We start from the raw sequence: 18,567 nt of genomic DNA, 5'->3' as shown, positions 1-18,567 counted from the left end.
ACCATCATACGGGTAGTATGCTTGTTACCCACCGACGAATTATTAAAAAAAAATTAGTTACCGGTTGAAAACTTGATACGTAAACGTTCAATTTATGCCATGTTGCAAGCATGTTGCGGGAGCGTGGCCAAATATAATCGGAAGCCTAAGTTTTATAATGTGGAGACACAGAATAACTAATTATAGTACTACCGTACAGAAAGTTCACTCCTTCACAAAAGTCAGATTTAGGTATAAAATTATACCTATACTCGCCGCCTGCAAGCAAAATTGAAACTTATAACCGCGCACGAACCGTGAATCTTCTTTGCGCGCCGCAGTTTTATGACCCAGCTGTGAGTGCCGGCACAGGGTTGTCACTTGACAAGTTTTTGTACCTATACCTACTAATTATTTTTAAGGTAAATAATTATGTAGGCATTACAAACGTTGATTCTGTAAACATAAAAAAATTATCCGGAGATAGTATGTCTGATTCTCATCTCACGGAAATATATGTCGGTCAGTTCCTAATATTGTTTCTGGGCAACCGATATTCAATAAATTAAGGATGTCTATTTTAACGTTTACTAAGTAAGGACTCCGGGAACTAAAGAAGAAATGCGAACCGATCGGGCGCCGCCGCCTTTACGCTTGCTTCCAAGACGACGCGCCATAATCATAGTCTAAGAGCTGGCAACTTAATTATGTTAATTGTTAAGTTAGTTTATTGGACCGATGGGCGTTTAACTGAGTATTTGTAACGAAATAAAATACAAATAGGTACAAAAATCAAATGTGTTTATTATAACATTATCTTTTAATTGTTTTACTTTTAAGTATTATTTAATTGATTTATCCCAAATTTAAAAGTTCGATTATTAAAACTCAGAGTTGAAAATATACAATCATAATAAATAGTCCGCAGGGAAACACGAATATGGCAATTACCTACGAAAATGAATCTCTTGCAGTAATTGAAATATTTCACTTCGAGGATTTCCGTGTAAATAGTGCTTAAAATTGTGTGTAAATGCAATCCCTAATTTTTGAACGTACTCATTTATTTCCTGAGAAGGCACTCGGCGGCAAAATTTGTTCAACCTCTCGTGCTTCGAGGCCCTCACACGCTCAAAATTCCACTATTTGAACCACTCGCTACGCTCGTGGATCAATTTTGAAATCTTTTGCTGCCTCGGGTCTGAATATAATAACAAGAAGTTAAACAACAACTTTGCCCCCTTGTATAATAAATAACTATTTAACCACACCTATGCGAGAAAACTACAATTTGTTTTCATTGCAACAATTTTTATTACATGTAATATTTAAATATTAATTATATGTAATATTTATTATTCAAAATAATCGTTTAAGTATTATTAGTCTATCCAACAAGCTAATTAACGCGTGAACAACAAATCAAAATCTAATTACGTTAACTCTCTAGAGGATAAAATGCAACTTTACTCACTGTTTTTAAAGGGTAAAATCAGCCTGTACGAGCGGGTGTGGTGAAAAATATGTTTTGTTTTGTGAATTTCGAAATTGTTGAAAAGAAAGTACGATTCGCGAAAAGGTCACTACCTCTTAGACTATATCAATCATCAACCTACTTGACGACGTTATTATAGGTACCTTCTTGTTTAACATTTTGTGATACATTGTTGTTGATATATGTGTGTACCTATAAGTTATTCATAAGGAATAATTTAGTAGGTGCTTAATAGACCTTACCCCCCAGGCTATTGAAAAATTCTTAGAAGTAGGTATTTAGATACCTAGTCTAAGCTTAGGAATACATAATTCATTTTAATTTGGTCTTATGTTTTATGCAAACAAAACAAATCAAAATGTTATCCAATTTGATTAATGAGTATTTATGTTATGGTTTAAAGTTTAAATTCATCAAAATGACTTAACTTTCAATATCGTCCAGAATTTTAAAAAAATGTTATATCTGCTTCCTTGTTCTTCCGTTTATTCAGACATCAGTAAACAGAACAATAACTTTTATACGGATTAGATCGAGATTTAGGCTTCAAATCCATTGTGTATTTTCAAATTTACGCAAGCGCCACGTGACACGACTATCGTGATCGTGCGAGCCGAGCGGCAGCCCGCTGCTATACGCCTGCCCGGGAGGCGCGCCGGCCAAATATACCTAAACTGCGTAGTGACACCCCCCTGGTACGACTTTGTTCCGGTCGCTATAGAAACTGCGGGGCCTTGTTGTGTGGAGGCCAAAAAACTTGTTAGTACTTTGGGGCGGCGTTTGAGAGATAGGGGCAGCGACCCCCGTGCCGGCTCTTTCCTGGTTCAGCAAATATCGCTAGCTGTGCACCGCGGCAATGCCGCTAGCATTTTTGGCACGTTTGGAATTGGATCAGGTGACAGTCGGAACGGGACATAGGGCTTCATATTCGTATTCGTATTCGCGGGCTTGGTTTCCGCAACTCGACGTCGCAATTCGCGCCTATTTTGCGTGATGGTGGGTTGACGGCACTACTCCTGCCAACCCAACTCTACCAGGAAGCCTAGCAGACCCTTGACGTTGCCGACGACTTCTGGGAGAGACCCCGGAGAACCGAGGTATTGTGCCCGGTATTCTGCCACCCCTGGGCATTCAAGAATGACGTGGGCGGCTGTCTCCTCTTCCTCCATGCACGCTCTGCAGAGGGGGCTATCTGGGGCGTAGGGTTAGTAGGTGTTTGTTTAGTGGGGCGTGGCCGGTTATGGCCCCAGTCAAAAGCCGGAGCTGTGGCCTCTTCAGCTGTCTCAGCCTCTTCGACAAACCGGGGTCGATTGTCGGGAGGGCCTCCTTCGCCTGCCTGCACGTGCCTAGGTTAGACCAGTACTGTTGGTGTTTTACCTTGGTGTTGCATCTCAGCATGTTCCGGAGCCAGGCATAAGGCAGAGGTATGATTGGCTCCGGTCCTGCCACCCTCAGTTCCGAGCCACCTCTCGCCAACATGTCGGCTGCATCGTTCCCTCGCGAGTTGCTGTGTCCCTTGATCCACTGCAGAGTTACGCTGGTGGTGGTGCTTACCTCTGACAGAGCCTTATTTCTAGTTTTATTTTTTTATCAGAATGTCTTTTTATATTTCCTCTTAACATTAACGTATTTAGTAGAGATGGAATAACTTTCCAGTAAAAATACAATTATATCTATAAAGGTATATGTAAAATGTGTAACTTAAAGCTAATTTTCTTTGTTCTATTCTGCAAGAAAGAGAATTTTAGTATGGTCATAGTGGGCAGTTTTAATAAGAACCGATAATCGTTTTTTTTTACCAGAGCGATACGAAAGCCAAAAAGACATGCATGGACGAAGCCCGTCGCAGTGCAACCTAGATAACATAACTGAAAAAAACGGAGAGAAAGGTAAGTTGTATTTCCTAGATTAAGTAATTATATTGTTAATACTAAATACGGTGTATTGTATATTTGTATAGCATAAACGTTTGTACCCTTATACTTTTAATTAACGTTGATGTATTTTCGCAGATTAGTAAATTATATGAGTGTAAATCTAAGGTATATTTATAGGCTACATTTAAGTAGAAAGCTCTTGCCTTTCGGTCACACGTCGCTCCCAAAAACTGGCAAGGACTTTATATAGGTATGTCACGTGGTGATATATAAGTACCTACCTGTACATAGGTACTAAAGTTTTCATTTGCTGTCTATCTATCCCTTATCCTTTAAACTCTGCACTTCAAAATGTTAAAAACCTCTCACCTCACGCTCTGGTGTAGGGTATTTGATTTTCTAGGGGTAGATCATATATATGTCAATAGGGTAGATTTTGTAAAAAATCGCGTATTCGATATCGCGTGACATTTAATTTCTTATTCACAACGACAGAACAAAAACATAGTTATGATGATAAACATTAAATGTTAATTCAATACAGGGGACGTAGCCAAACCTATAAACATTATCACATGTCACAGTATCACGAAATCTCGTTTGGTCGGGCCCACAGCTGGTACAAAAATTTGCTAATTTATAAAATCTGATCAAGGTCTGTCAACAGTAATGAAATTCAATAATTCACTAACATATTATACCCGCTTATGGTGCTCTCACACTGACTGTTATAAATAAGGTTAATATTTTGCATTTTAAGGTCATACATTGTGTGGAAATGACTGCTATCACCGTACCGTAGGTACCCAAGCTATGTGAAAAACATCTATTAATAATTGAGCCCTTAGGTACGCGTTTGCTTAAATACACCCCTATACTTGCCTGACGGTCACGTGCGACGTACGACCCTATCGCTAAAAAAAATGCATTTAGGAAGCTCTAATCGCTAAACTTGGCACAGGCCCTAGTTTTTACAATCTCCACTTACCTACTTATATCTGATGAACTTAAGAGAAAACTAGGCAATACATTACATAGGTAAGATCAAAAAGTAGCTATTACGCAGTGTCTTAGGCGAATAACACGCGAACGCGAAGTGAAGCTGTGTCGAAGGTCTTTAAAACAAAATTACCGGACGAAATAACGAAGTCTTCCCCGTTTTTATTGTTTCCACCGAAAATATTGCCTCGCGGAATACGAGTAAATACAGCTATGTTATGCCAAAACGTCATAAGTGTCTAATAGCACTTTAAGTTATACGACTATTTGGTTTAACAAACGCAGAATAGGCGGACTCTGTGGTTATTTATAGCTGCCAGACGCGCACTTAGTCTATTTTCTCATATGGGGCAAGAGGTAAGACTGCCCCCTTGCTGAGATAAGCTGCACTGTTATTTGATGGCGTATATAATATCCTTTATATCGAATAGGTACTTATAATTTCCCTTAACGTTGTACGAGTAGGAAGTGTAAAAAAACAATTAAATTCAGATATGTATGACTAACCAATCAAATTCAAATTCGAATTAATCAGCGCTTTACGCTTTTATTACGCATTCAAATACCTACGTGTATGTTCCTGGTAAAAAATATACTAATAACACATATAATATATAAGTTTTTAGTATTTTTTTTTACCTGGTATATTATACCTAATTCGATTGATTTACCTGCCGACATCCAGTTTTTGATGGACGCACTATCTCGGTACAATTTAGTAGAGCGATTCCATAATGATTGCAACAAATCGTAATTAAAAAGTATGTTGCATGACATCGATTTTAATTTAAAAAAATCAAGTCAAGGTATTGAATATCGACACGGACAGAGCTTAAAGTGCTAAAAATATATATACACGACCTTATTGCCCATACATTAAGATAGCGTGTGCATTTTTTTGACACTTTATACGTGTCTATATTTAATACCTTGACTATTCTACTCTAATGCAAAATGATGAGCACCTTTGCATCGGGGGTAGTTATTTTATACATATTTAGTTTATATTATATATTTCGGTTTAGTTTTTAGTTAGTTTTATATTTAGATATATTTTAGAATGTATTTGTTGAAATCATATTATATTCATATGGAATCGCCAACTAGATATTTAGGTAGGCACAATTAACAGTTAAGGTTATTATTATTTACCTAGGTACTAGTAGCGCCATATCTCAGCTGCTTTACTTTAAATGGTCGTACGGCCCATTGTCAATGGCGAAATCTTGTTAGTGGTGAAGATATTTTTGTTTTTGCCAGACACTCGAGGCTACCGCTGCCATGACAGGTTATTTTGTAATATTTTAATGCTGGGCTCGTGGGAATATTAGTATATTTATATACATATATATGGTAGGAACATAAAGGTATGTGTATTGTCTGAGAACGTCGAGAACGACCCATTTGTTTCACCTAGTTATTAAAGCTGCCGTAAGCCGTAAAGCTTTTGCTAAAGTAAGCATATCGAGGGCTTCAGGCCAAAGGGGCGTATACGCAAAAATGCCATTTTTCGTTTTTAACGGCATCGTATTCGTCTTGTAACAATACGTAAGCACAATTTTTTTCATAATTTTATCATAACAATTAGTTAATTAAATAATTAAAAAATCATTTGGCGTATAACAGACAGTCATAATTTTATGTCGTTCCAAAAAGCCGTACTGAAGGCGTATAAGTGATATTTTCATTCAGTCCCCGATATTCATCGGAGTATAAAGGCGTACGTACATACTTCTCTCACGTGACAGTGCGAATCACCAAATAGTGTCACGCTATATAGGCGTACATACATACGACCATAAACTTTTACCAACTATCCTCAAAGTGCGTCGCGGCAAAGAGGCGTATGAACATACGACCGTACAAAAATTACGTTGGCCTTCAAATAATGCCGGGCCAAAGGGGCGCGGAGACAGCGTCCTTGATTGCCGCATATTACTATCCCTTTCTGTCAAGCGGGTAAGCGCACTAGGGCCGCCTGTCTCTCAGTCAGTGTCTAGTGCGTTACAGTATGGTGTACATCTCGTGCGAATAATAACAATGAAGTGGAGCGCTCTGATGCTGATGGCTCTGCCCTGGGCATTCAAGAATGACGTGGGCGGCTGTCTCCTCTGCCTCCAAGTACGCTCTGCAGAGGGCGCTATCTGTAACACGTAGGGTTAGTAGGAGTTTGTTTAGTGGGGCGTGGCCGGTTATGGCCCCAGTCAAAAGCCGGACCTGTGGCCTCTTCAGCTGTCTCAGCCTCCTCGACAAACCGGGGTCGATTGTCGGGAGGGCTTCCTTCGCCTGCCTGCACGTGCCTAGGTTAGACCAGTACGGTTGGTGTTTTACCTTGGTGTTGTGTCGCAGCATGTTCCGGAGCCAGGCATAAGGCAGAGGTATAATTAGCTCCGATCCTGCCACCCTCAGTTCCGAACATCCTCTCGCCAATATGTCGGCCGCATTGTTCCCTCGCGAGTTGCTGTGTCCCTTGATCCACTGCAGAGTTAAGCTGGTGGTGGTGCTTACCTCTGACAGAGCTTTGTGGCATTTGTAGATTAGCCCTGAGATCAAAGTATAACTTTGCAGAGCTTGTAGTACTGGCCAACTATCAGAGAGTATGCGGATGGAGTAGTCCAATACTTTCCTTGAGGCGATTGCGTGTGCTGCCATTATGATGCCAATTCTGCCTGGAAGACTGTATTGTGGGCACCTAGTCAAGTCCTAGTGGTGTTGAGATATGTATGTTTAGGTCCTCTGAGAATACTCCAGCGCCAGTGCCTGACCTTGTCTTTGATCCATCTGTGAAGCTTCTCAGCTCTCATGGTTTGAGTCCTTCACGAGGTTCTTCGTGTAACTGTATCTTATATTTCTTGTCGAAGACGAATTGTCTGGGTATCCTGTCAGTCATCGCTTCTATTAGCGGTTCCTTACCTATCGTCTCGTAGAGGATCTCGGTGTGTGGTACCCTAGGTGGTCTCCAGAGATTAGATTTTTTGAGACGTACCGCCGTAGCTAGCGCTTCCTGTTGTATAAAGAGGTGCAGCGGCGGCAGGCTCAGTAAGGCTTCCAGGGCCGCGGTTGGTATTGTCCTCATGCAGCCCGTGGTCGCCAGGCCAACCTCTGGATTTGTTGTAGTTCAGCTTCAACTACGGATAGTTTGGTGCGTGGCCACCAAACTATCGCACTGTAGCTTATTATTGGTCGCATGGCAGCCTGGTAAAGCCATAGAGTTATCTTTGGGGTTAGCCCCCAGGTTCTACCCACTATCCTACGACATTGCCAGATTACGACTGTGCCTTTGTCAATTTTGCCTTAGGTGATTGCTCTAATTCAATTTGCTGTCAATTATTACCCCTAAATACTTTACTTCCGCAGATAGTTGGAGTTCAGTGTCGAACAGGCGGAAATGTTTGTTGGTGAACATAACCAGCTCAGTTTTGTTGGGATTGTCTGAGAGTTCGTTGTTAAAACACCAGCGTTCCACGATGGCTAGTGCAGAGCGGGTACATCGCATACCGTACCTGCATGATTGCCGCTCGTCAGTATCACTATGTCGTCAGCATAGCCGATTGTGTAATAGTGATTATTGTTTAGTGTGGTGATCAGGTCATTCACCACAAGGTTCCATAGTAGTGGCGATAGGACTCCTCCTTGGGGGCATCCTTTTACCATTAATGCCTGCTGTGTTTCGCCCGTCCCGAGTTTGATGGTTCGTTGGCTCAACATGTTGTTTATCCAAAACAACACAACACAACACAATCCTTATTGAGCTTACTGTGGGACTTAGTCAATTTGTGTAATAATGTCGTATAATATTTATTATTTATTTATTTATTCTGTCATAACTGCATTCGCGCCATGTCTTACCAGTGCTGCTGTTATGCTACTGAACCTGGTCCTGTCGAAAGCCCTTTCTATATCTATGAAGGTTCCTAAGCACATGGATCTGTTTTTGAAAGCCACCTCAATTTTACTTACTACTGCGTGAAGTACCGATTCTGTAGATTTGCCAGGGCTGTAGGCATATTGGTTTGGATGCAAGGGCACATGAATATGCACCCTCTCTCTAAGGTACCTGTCACACAACCTCTCTAATGTTTTCAACATGAAAGAGGTCAGGCTGATGGGCCTGAAGGATTTGGGGTCCGAGTAGTCGTTTTTACCTGGTTTCGGTATGAAGATAACCTTGACCTCCCTCCATTGCTTCGGCACGTACCTGTGAGCCAGACAGGCGCGCAGAACGATGGTCAGCTTCAGAGTGAGATGCTTCCCGCCCCATTTAAGAAGCGCAGGGAAGATCCCATCCATTCCTGGAGATTTGAAGGAGTCAAAGCTGTTTAAGGCCCACTGCGTGCGCTGCGGGCTGATTACCTCATATGTCTGTAGCCACTCGTCCTCCGTCGGGGTGGTAGTAATTCTTAAATGTAACATTCCTCTGTTATAATTTGATGGAGACGTAAATGAGTTAAGTTGTTAGCTAAACTACTTTTAGGTTTATTAGTACAGAAGATTTAATATTGTTTCTTTTTATGAAATGACGATAAATGATGTCGTATTTATTTGTTTAGAAGTTTTGATTAATATTTTATTGTTTAAGATAGTTATAATTTTGTTACCAGTGGTACCATTAAAGAAGGAGTAATGTTTATTGTCTGAATACAAGTTTTGATACGTTTTAACTTTAACCTTTTGTTTTAGTTAATGCACTCTAAATTTAATCGTTTGATTGTTTCTTGACTGCTTTTTTAGTAAAGCTGTCATTGTGTTGTCTTAGCAATTTCCATGCATCCTTTACTACCAATTTCAATTCTTTTCTATAAAATCGTTTTGTACTACTCGACTTTTGAGCGACTACCATTTACCTACTATCACAAATAGTAAAAATGATCTTATTGGAATTCAGTTAAGTCAGTTTTCTTAAGTAAGCCAACACGTCTTAACTCTAACTCCCAGCGAAGTGCTAAACGACTGCTATTATAGGCAAAAATCAGAATAAGCGGCGTGATTGCCTTTTGAAACACTTCTTCTTATCGTGTGGGTTGTAAGATTGATGTACCTTAAAAACCCTGGTGTTAGAGTTATTGAGTCGCCAAAGGCCTCTGACATGGCTCTCATGACGAGCACCACCGGATAGATAGCAGCCGGGACCAACGACTTTACGCCGTGCCTTCCGAAGCACAGTATCATCTTACTTTTCGGACAATCAGGTGATTCAGCCTGCAATGTCCTAGCCAAACCGGGAATAGTCTCTCAAAGTCACAAAGCGATTTTTGCTTGACAGTGTCCCCACCGGGATTCGAACCCGGAACCTCCGAACCGAGAGACAACCGCTCTAACCATTAGACCACGGAGGCTATTGAAACACTGAAATGCTCAAAGTGGCAATTCAAAATAGTTACTTACCCAATCGGTAACCAGCTCCAATCGACATTGCTTAATCTCGTGGACAGTTGTGACACTATCAAAACCATCAGGAATCATTTTAATGGTAAAATCTAGATGAACTTATGAATATTTAGTCAAAATATAATTTGGCGCCCTATTATACGGCCACAAATAAAGGATACTTACACGATAGATTCGTCAGCCCAGAGGGGCGTATAAAAATCAGAAAAAATAGAAGAAACTACACAATGATGACTAAATTACTGTAAAATTAAAGTATTTCGCATTATTAACAGTATTTCAACCTTTCATGATTAAATTATCGAAAAGAAAAAAAAATGAATTATACGACCATAAATCTCAAGTATTTTTCAAAAAATTTCAACCTATATGTCGGAAATTACTGTCGTGGTAAAGAGGCGTAACTACATAATTACTGCTTTTTAGAATACGTAGAACGAAACTAGGCATGACACATGAAACAGACAGTAATTTAAATACTCTATGCAAAATTGTAGAACAATCGGTACATTGTAACAAAAGTTATTCAGTTTTTTGTCTCTCCTGAAAAGTAGGGTTCTTGCTTATACGCCCCTTTAGCATGAAGCCCTCGATATTAACTTTCTTAAGGTGCAGTAGGTTCAGAAATAGTTTCTGAAAAGTTGTAGCGCTTTTTAAGATCACAATACGGCTGCTAAAAATTTAATTAGCAATCTTGAAACCTTTCTCGAGTATAGAAAAAAAAATCTTTCAATTCTTTGTCTATATTACTATTAGCTTAGTTCGAAATAATGTTTTATTACTTAAGAATGTTGTTCAAGTTTCGTTTGGCTCATTTAAAATACTCTACATCATGTTTTAGTAAATTTGTTTGCAACTGAAATAAATTGTTGGTCTTTCTATTATATCTATCTCAAAAGATACCGTAAAATTCTTAGTAATGTTTCATTAATGAGTGTGTGATTTAACTCGGTGTTTAAAATGAAAAATCGAACAGAAAAGCGCTCTCCGTCCGTCCGTCCGTCTGTCACCAGGCTGTATCTCATGAACTGTGATAGTTAGCCAGTTGAAATTTCTGCAGATTATATTATGTATTTCTGTTGCCGCTATAACAAAAGATACTGAAAACAGAATAAAATAAATATTTCTTTGCAATCTCGAGGTTCTCATCCAATCACCGAAGTTAAGCAACGTCGGGCGGGGTCAGTACTTGGATGGGTGACCGTTTTTATAGATAATGGTACGGAACCCTTCGTGTGCGAGGCCGATTCGCACTTGGCCGATTTTTCCATAGGTGTACCTTTACAAATACTTGTTGAAAAAAGCTGTCAAAAAATCACCGACATTTTAATCATTATTTTTTCAGGGAATTAAATATTTAAAAAAAATCTGAGTTATACTCCTACTCATTCTTTGTAGCTATGATTTGGTTTGATTGCTCTACCTTAAGGATGACTCACGCTACACAGTGCCAGGGCCGGGCCGGGGCGGACCGGAGCGAGCCGTCACACGGACTTTCAGGAGCGCCACCGTCGCCGGACCGTTCCGGGGCCGGGGCGACCGGGCCATCATCTCTATATTATAGTATATGCGTTGACACTATCGTTGAGTCTCCGAGCGCGAGACAGGCCGGGCCGGGCTGTCCGAGCTCACCGAGCCGTCCAAGCAACGGACTGTTCATGACAAATGTCACAAATGTCAATCATATTGAAAAAATTGGTTCGATGGGACGTGACGACTGTGGACACTCTTTACCAAACATATCAACCTGAAACTCGATGTAAAGTAATTGATAATAAATAAATATTCACGTTTTAAGGTGGTTCTCCTTATGCGAATTTCATACATTTTTATTCAGAGTTATTCTCTTAATAAGTTCATTTTCTTTACTTTAAACCTTGATATTTAAGTAGAACATATTCGTTTGTCTGCGCGAAATTAAAAACAATGACGAGTTACTTCATAATAATTGAAAAATCTATTTGAAAGTTGAGAAGATAATGGTTCAAGTTTGCTTGTGTGACTCATGTGAGTGATCTTTGCAGTATCCATGTAAAACAAGATGGCGAGTTTAAGTTTAATCATAGCCAACAAAGATGTCACTTTAACACAGGTGACCTAACTAAGTAGTACCAACGTTGCTCGATAGGTGGTAATAAGGTAAGGGTTATGGTTGTGCCGGTCTCGAGAATGTTCTCCATTTGTATGGGGAAAGTTCTCGCGCGAAAACATTCCCCTTAGTAAATGGAGAACATTCTCGAGAACGGCACAAGGGTATATAATTCACAAAATATGTTACTTATATTACTTTATTGTATATTGCATTGCATAACAACAAGTTTAGTAATAAATAGTAGATTGTTAACCAAGGGATGAAATGGTGACTTTCACATGAGTTAAACAGTCCTTTTCATTTCGAATACGAGTAAAGCAAAATATAATTATGTGTATTAAAAATACACGACTAAGTATAAACTTTATAGTTACCTACTTCTTAAGGGTATTTTCAATTAACAATTGAGGTAAAATAATCGTTATTTTTTTATGAAATTATCCAACAAATCCACCTAAAACCAAATTTTATTTGCGTATCATTCAAAAATCGTACTTGGAATGTAAAATGCTCTAGTGCAGAAACGGATAACTTTCTGCACGCTTCAACTTGCAACAATGACCCACTTTCATGCATGAGAAATGAAAAAGTATAAAAGCAAAGCGTGAAACGGTCTGTGCCTTAAGGGTTCCGTACCAAACGGATAGAAATACGTTTTCAATGATTATATACATAAATTAGTCTCAATTATTAATAATAAAGTTTCACAAGTTTCCCCCGCTAAAAGTAAACGGAGGCAATCCTAGCTTAGAAACTTTTATATTAATTTCAGCTCTCCTAATGTTCTCTAAGATGTATGTTTATTTACTTATACAGGGTAATTCGTGAGGCGTGAGAAGGACTTACTTTGCATATTCAGGAAAAGTTAATGGATCGTTCAGCATTGTATTTAACAATTACAACTTTTTGCTGTTTTTAATTGTTTTGGTAAGGATAACAGTTATTTGTTTTACAAGGGGGCATAGTTGTAACGAGTGATTCGGGAAGTGGAATCTTGAGCGTTGCAAGGGGGCCTTTAGGGAGGGGAGCGTTGCAAAATCAAGAGGGCCTTTAACAGTTGGTGTGATGAAATAGTTATTTGTTTTAGAAGGGGGTAAAGTTGTTGTTGTTGTCTCGTGCTAATATTGGTACCCGAGCAAGCAAAAGATTCTAAAATTCAATTATATAATGGAATCTTAAACGTTAAGCTGATAACAGCCACTGTGCCAACTCGCGTCTTATGCAAGTTTTCACTTCCACCCCTGGAGCATATAGCTCTAACGACTCCTCTCTGGACGGCCAATGAAAGCAAGCCAGAGCTGAGAGTCCTGCGGGTCCCCTTGGGGTCCACTCCGACCGACGAAGTCGCGCCGGAGACGGAGACCCTGACCGACTCTCGGGAGTACTCGGGTCCGTGGGGTCGTTACTCCCCAACAGCTCGCCACAAGCTGCCCTGCGGGTATTATTATTATATTATTGTGCAGGATTTTCGCCTAAAATTGTCCTTTTCGCACTAATTTTAGGAGCCTTCCCCGTCAGCGTGACGGAGATATTTTACCTAAAATTCACAAATTTAAAAAGGGGTTCGCTGGTATTATTTCTTTATTTCACTAATACTGATGGGAAACAATGGCGTATAATTTACTAACTGCGCAGGGTTGATCCTGCTCATGCCTCCTGAATCATCCTGTAGTAGAGATTTATTGCGGAAAACTTTCCGCAAACTATCATGTTCAGAAATTGCCTACAGGTAATTACGGTATCTGATGCAAATACAGAAAATCCTGTTAAATCTTGGAACGGTTGACTTGGTCAATTTATGGAATTATTTACCATCTTCTTTCTCTTCGACAGTGTCAATCAGTCGCATCGCTAAAGACGAATTAAAAAAGTTAGGTCTTCCGGACTATACTCCATTTAAAAGATGTGTGCAGTATTGTAGTTTTTGTATAGATATATGTTATATATTTTATAGAATATATGTATATGTATTTAGTTGTATATATTTGTTTTACGTTATATACGGGTGTGTGCATATAATGTAGGTTATAAATAAACTAAATACTTTATCGTTTTCTTTGCGCCGTTTGTGCAGTACGGATGTCTAGTCTCCAAATCTCCCTCAATTGGTCAAAGGTTAACCGGAAGAGATCCCTTAAATGGATAAGTTCGCCTATGTACTGGGGAATTAAAATCGTGTTTTTTAACCAGACACTTGGTTTGGTTTAAGAACTTTATTGTCAAAAAGAATTAACAAAATTCGCTTACTTGAGAATACAATATTTATATATAATATATCTTAGGACTAACATGCAGACAATGTAAAATAAATAATCATTACAAAACATTAGTGGGTAGAAAGTGGAGGACCCGCGCGAAATCCCGAAAACCTCCCAAAAGTTACTAACCATAAATGTATCCTATTCGCGGACGATATATCCCTCCTTTTTAAACACGAAAACAACTCTAACAATAAGATAAGATAAGATAAGATACATTTATTGATAAAATTATACAGATTTTACACGTCAATTCAATGAGGTTGCTTTACCATACTGTACAATGTCAACCATATTATTACGAGTACATTACAATGGTCAATTTATATTGATTGCAATTTTTATTTACAATTATTATGTTTATTTATTTAAATTCTCAAATTTATATGTTATTCACACTTCCTCAAAATAAATTCATTCACACTGTAGCAACACAGGTCAATCAACATTTTTTTAAGTTTATTATTAAATATTTTATCACTCGCAGAGGTAATTATGTCACTAGGTAGGGTGTTATAGATCTTGACACCTAGGACAGCGAGTGACTTTCGAGCTTTAGCGAGTCTGCGGTGCGGGACAAGTAGCAGGTGTGCACCTCGAGTATTTCTACCATGACACTGTCCGCGCGTTGTGTATTGGTCCAGATTTATTCAAGTATAAAAGAAGCATTCACTATTATATCGGAGTGGCTACGAGACCACAACTTGGTAATAAACACATCCAAAACAAAAACAATACAATTTAGACCATATCCAAAACGACCTCTTGATCTAACACCAGTTCTAAAGGACCTGAACATCCAAGATGAGGCTGAATGCAACATTTTTAGTACTAACTATAGACACCCATCTCAACTGAAAAAACATATAGTAAAAATCAAATCAAAATTATCTTCTTTCCTTTTCGCCTTCAGCATACTAAAGTCTAACACACACCAATTGCGCCTTGTCTGCTTACTACGCATATGTGCAATCCTGGCTGAGCTACGGTCTATTGCTCTGGGGCCATACCAGCGACGCACTTGACCTCTTTATCGTGCAAGACAAATGCATTCGCATATTAATTAACACTCCCCACTAGACTGAAAATTGTAAATCTCATTTCCAGATTCTTCGAATATTGCCCCTCCCCTCACTATACATTCTAGAAATAACCTTCGTAAAAAACAATATAAATCCTTTCCAATATAATAAAAGTGAGCGCCGTAAGGCCATCTTAATCCTCCCAGAATCCGTTTTAGATATCTTTAAGAAATGCCCATATTACCGTGCGATAAAAATATGTAATAAGCTACCAAAGGTTATAAAAAACATACAAAAAGTACATTTATTTGCAAATCGACTCAAGACTATCCTTATAAAAAAATCATACTATTCCATAGACGAATTTATGCAGGACAACGATATAGATATTATATAGTGGTAGCTTCACAATTGTTACACAAATTAGTTAAGAGAAATCATATTTTAGATATAAATAGCCTTAAGGAAACCATGTGAACTCTTTTATCACTTGTAACAACTTGTATTGTACCATGGTATGCAGTAATGATTACTTACTTACTTAAAAATCACCTTCATACAACCGCAGTCCTCATTTTTGTCCCAGGATATTAACATTATTGAAAATAATTTGACACAATAAGTTGTATATCAACCACAGCTATGCCCCTACGTTTGATTATTTCCGAGTTTTTGATTATTATAAAAGTTAGGGGCATTTTAAAATTTGTACGTAATCGCTATGTATGATCCTATTTTTTACAATAATCAAAAAATCGAAAAAAAGGCAAACGTAGGGGCATAGCTATGGTAAATATCTATATATCAAATTATGTAAAAATATTTAACATAATGTCAATATCCAGAAAGGAAAATGGGGACTACGTTTATATGGAGAAGCGGCCGCCCCCTTTCCCTTAACTCGTGCAAGTAACTACATTCCCAACGCTTACCAAGCGCATGTGAATCAAGTATAAGTATGACTTCCGATTAAACGTGCTTATTAGGAATTGTGAGTCGCGTTATACTGGTTTACCAATTCTGCGTTTGTCACTATTATATATAAATAAATATATAAAAAAACAACCTAGGTTCAAAGGCGCGTAGCATTTCAAAAAAATATTGCATTTGAATTTAGGACGGGTCCCGCCGTGGTCGGGTGGCGTAGAGGTGATGGCGTTATACCGCGTAAGCTAAAGACGACGGAATTTATTCTGCGACGTCGGTTCGTTTCCGGCCTGGCGTACTGGAGGCTGGAGGGCTTTGTCACATTTTCATTAATTACCTCTATTTCAGTTTTTACTGTTCTTTTTTGTAAGATTGTTCAGAATATTTAGATAGAGAAGCATTTCATTCGAGGAGAGGTGGTAACGCATTGTCAATCTTGAGATATGAACAATCATCCTAACAGAACCAAAGAGCATATAATCACTACGTCAGAACAATCCAGCGCGGCAATGCTGCCAACATCTTCGGTACTATGCTGAGGGCAATAGGGTTGTTTCCAATTTTTTGAAACGCTTGTATTCCGTTCTATATTAGCTAAAAGTTGCCCTAAAATTCAACTTTTATACTAAAAACGGTTTTAAATATGTTAAATTAACAAAATATATTTTGACTGATGCTTTCGCGCCCAAAACGCTCTTTGAAAATTGTGTGACGTCACAGTTTACGGTTTGACACATAAGTACATACGCACGTAGAAGATACGAACTGTCAACTGACATTTATCATTTGTTGTTTATCGCCTAACTGTCAAGAGTGTCAATCCGAGAGTTGTGACGTCATCAGAATCTTCAAAGACGTTTCGAGATTGGTCACGTGACGTGTGCCAAAAGATATTTTAAATTCAATATTTACAAAAATATGGTTATTACAGGTCCCCTCAAAGTAGTTTAACATGTTCTTATAATCCAAAAGAATTTATTGGGATACAATTCTGCCATAAGATTTGTAGATGGAAACAACCCTATTTATGTCAAAAATTTGCCATTTATATCGCAATTATGATAAATTCATGTTTAGGTACTAAGTACGCTAAAGGTTAAAATGGATCATAAATATTGATTTGCATGGCGTATATATGTAAAACTTAGGAGGGTTTGAAGTTTAGAAGATAATCTGTTCCGAAAGAGAAGAGTCGTGGAATGTATTGTTCCCCATACATTCCACGACTTCTCTTTCCGAACAGACTTTATAGACTCTTTAGTTCAAACTATTTTGAATCTGGAAGTCTGAATTACTCATTCTTTTTTTAGCTGAAAAATAATCGTTAGTATGTCAGTACTGTCAGTCGACAAGTCATGTTCAAATTGTAAAATTAATTGCAAGAAATAAAATAAAACCTCAAAAATAGCGTGAACAATAACTCTAAATAGTCTTAATTGTAGATTGTCTATCCAAAGGTTTGGGAATTGTTAAAGCCATTAGACAAAGTCATATAGTGTTTGAGGCGCAATCAACGATCGCGTGATAAAAACGCTGCGACTGTGTTTACAAACCTACTAGAGGGTATAGCTATGTCGGGGTTTACGTATAGCAGTGATACCTCCGATAGGTGTTTTCAGCCTGGGTTAGCGCTGCGACGTTGCCAGTCGCTGGTCGCCAGTCGCGATTTGCCTTCCCGTCCGCCTACACGCTCGGGCGCCCGTTCGGCGCGTGCTACGAAAGCCTACGACGTCGTAGCAATGCTATATTTCATACTCTAAGTTAAATTCAAACTAGTGATTTTAAACAACTTTTAAACAGTGACTTTGAGTTTGTGAGTGTGAAGTTATAGTGTTAACCAAATTATCAAGTTAACTATGGTGCGGTGTTTGTGTTAATAGCCTAAGTAAACGGCAAGATTAGGCACTTCGAAGTGAAACGTGTGACGATGAAAATGTTTTAGTTAAACAGGATTAAAACTAAGGGATTGTTTTCTGTGTTAGCTTAGGTGAGTCTATTTTAATATTTAACTACAGGGTAATAAACAGCTATTAGTTTCTTGGAAAATATATATTAAAATTATTGAGCATTGGTTTACAGCACAGATAAATATTTTATTCGGTGGCAAAAACCTTAAAAAACCAACATAGGACTACATTACCGGGGCTACAATCGATAAAAGCAAATTTGCATAACAATATTTATGCAAAAATATTACACTTAATGCAGAATCCGCATAAGGTAACGTGTTGTTTTTGTAAAAAGTTCGTCTACAAAAACGAGTAATTACGCTGATAAATAGGTACTCATTGTAAAAAAACTTACCTTGCTACATTTTATCACATTTATTAGAAACAGTTTAGCACTGCCCTACTTAAGCTTAGCATGGGGACTGTAAAACGCTGCATGAAAAATTATAGACAAACCACACAAAACAAACTACATTATCGTTTAAATTACGACGCGCCATGAGGCCGAACCTTAGGTGCCACAAAATACCTATAAAAACACATTACCGGCACAGATTTGCGTAAATTATGCTCAGTTTGTC

General features: G+C 38.5%; 1 protein-coding gene and 1 long non-coding RNA gene across 2 annotated transcripts in view; one reads left to right on the top strand and one right to left on the bottom strand.

Moving 5' to 3' along the window:
* The window catches only part of LOC133519765 (uncharacterized), a 171,377-nt gene that overhangs the window by 40,869 nt on the left and 111,941 nt on the right, over window positions 1-18,567 (bottom strand). The window lies entirely within an intron of this gene.
* LOC133519764 (uncharacterized) overlaps window positions 14,470-18,567 on the top strand; it is a 133,254-nt gene continuing 129,156 nt past the window's right edge. The window contains exon 1 of the transcript XR_009799670.1: window positions 14,470-18,024. The gene's annotated coding sequence lies outside the window, so the exon portion shown is untranslated. The remainder of the gene's footprint in view (window positions 18,025-18,567) is intronic.

Source organism: Cydia pomonella, chromosome 7 (genome assembly GCF_033807575.1).
Source record: "Cydia pomonella isolate Wapato2018A chromosome 7, ilCydPomo1, whole genome shotgun sequence".
Classification (NCBI taxonomy): domain Eukaryota; kingdom Metazoa; phylum Arthropoda; class Insecta; order Lepidoptera; family Tortricidae; genus Cydia; species Cydia pomonella.
Note: the sequence above shows the minus strand (reverse complement) of the source record. Positions and strands in the feature narration are given on the sequence as shown.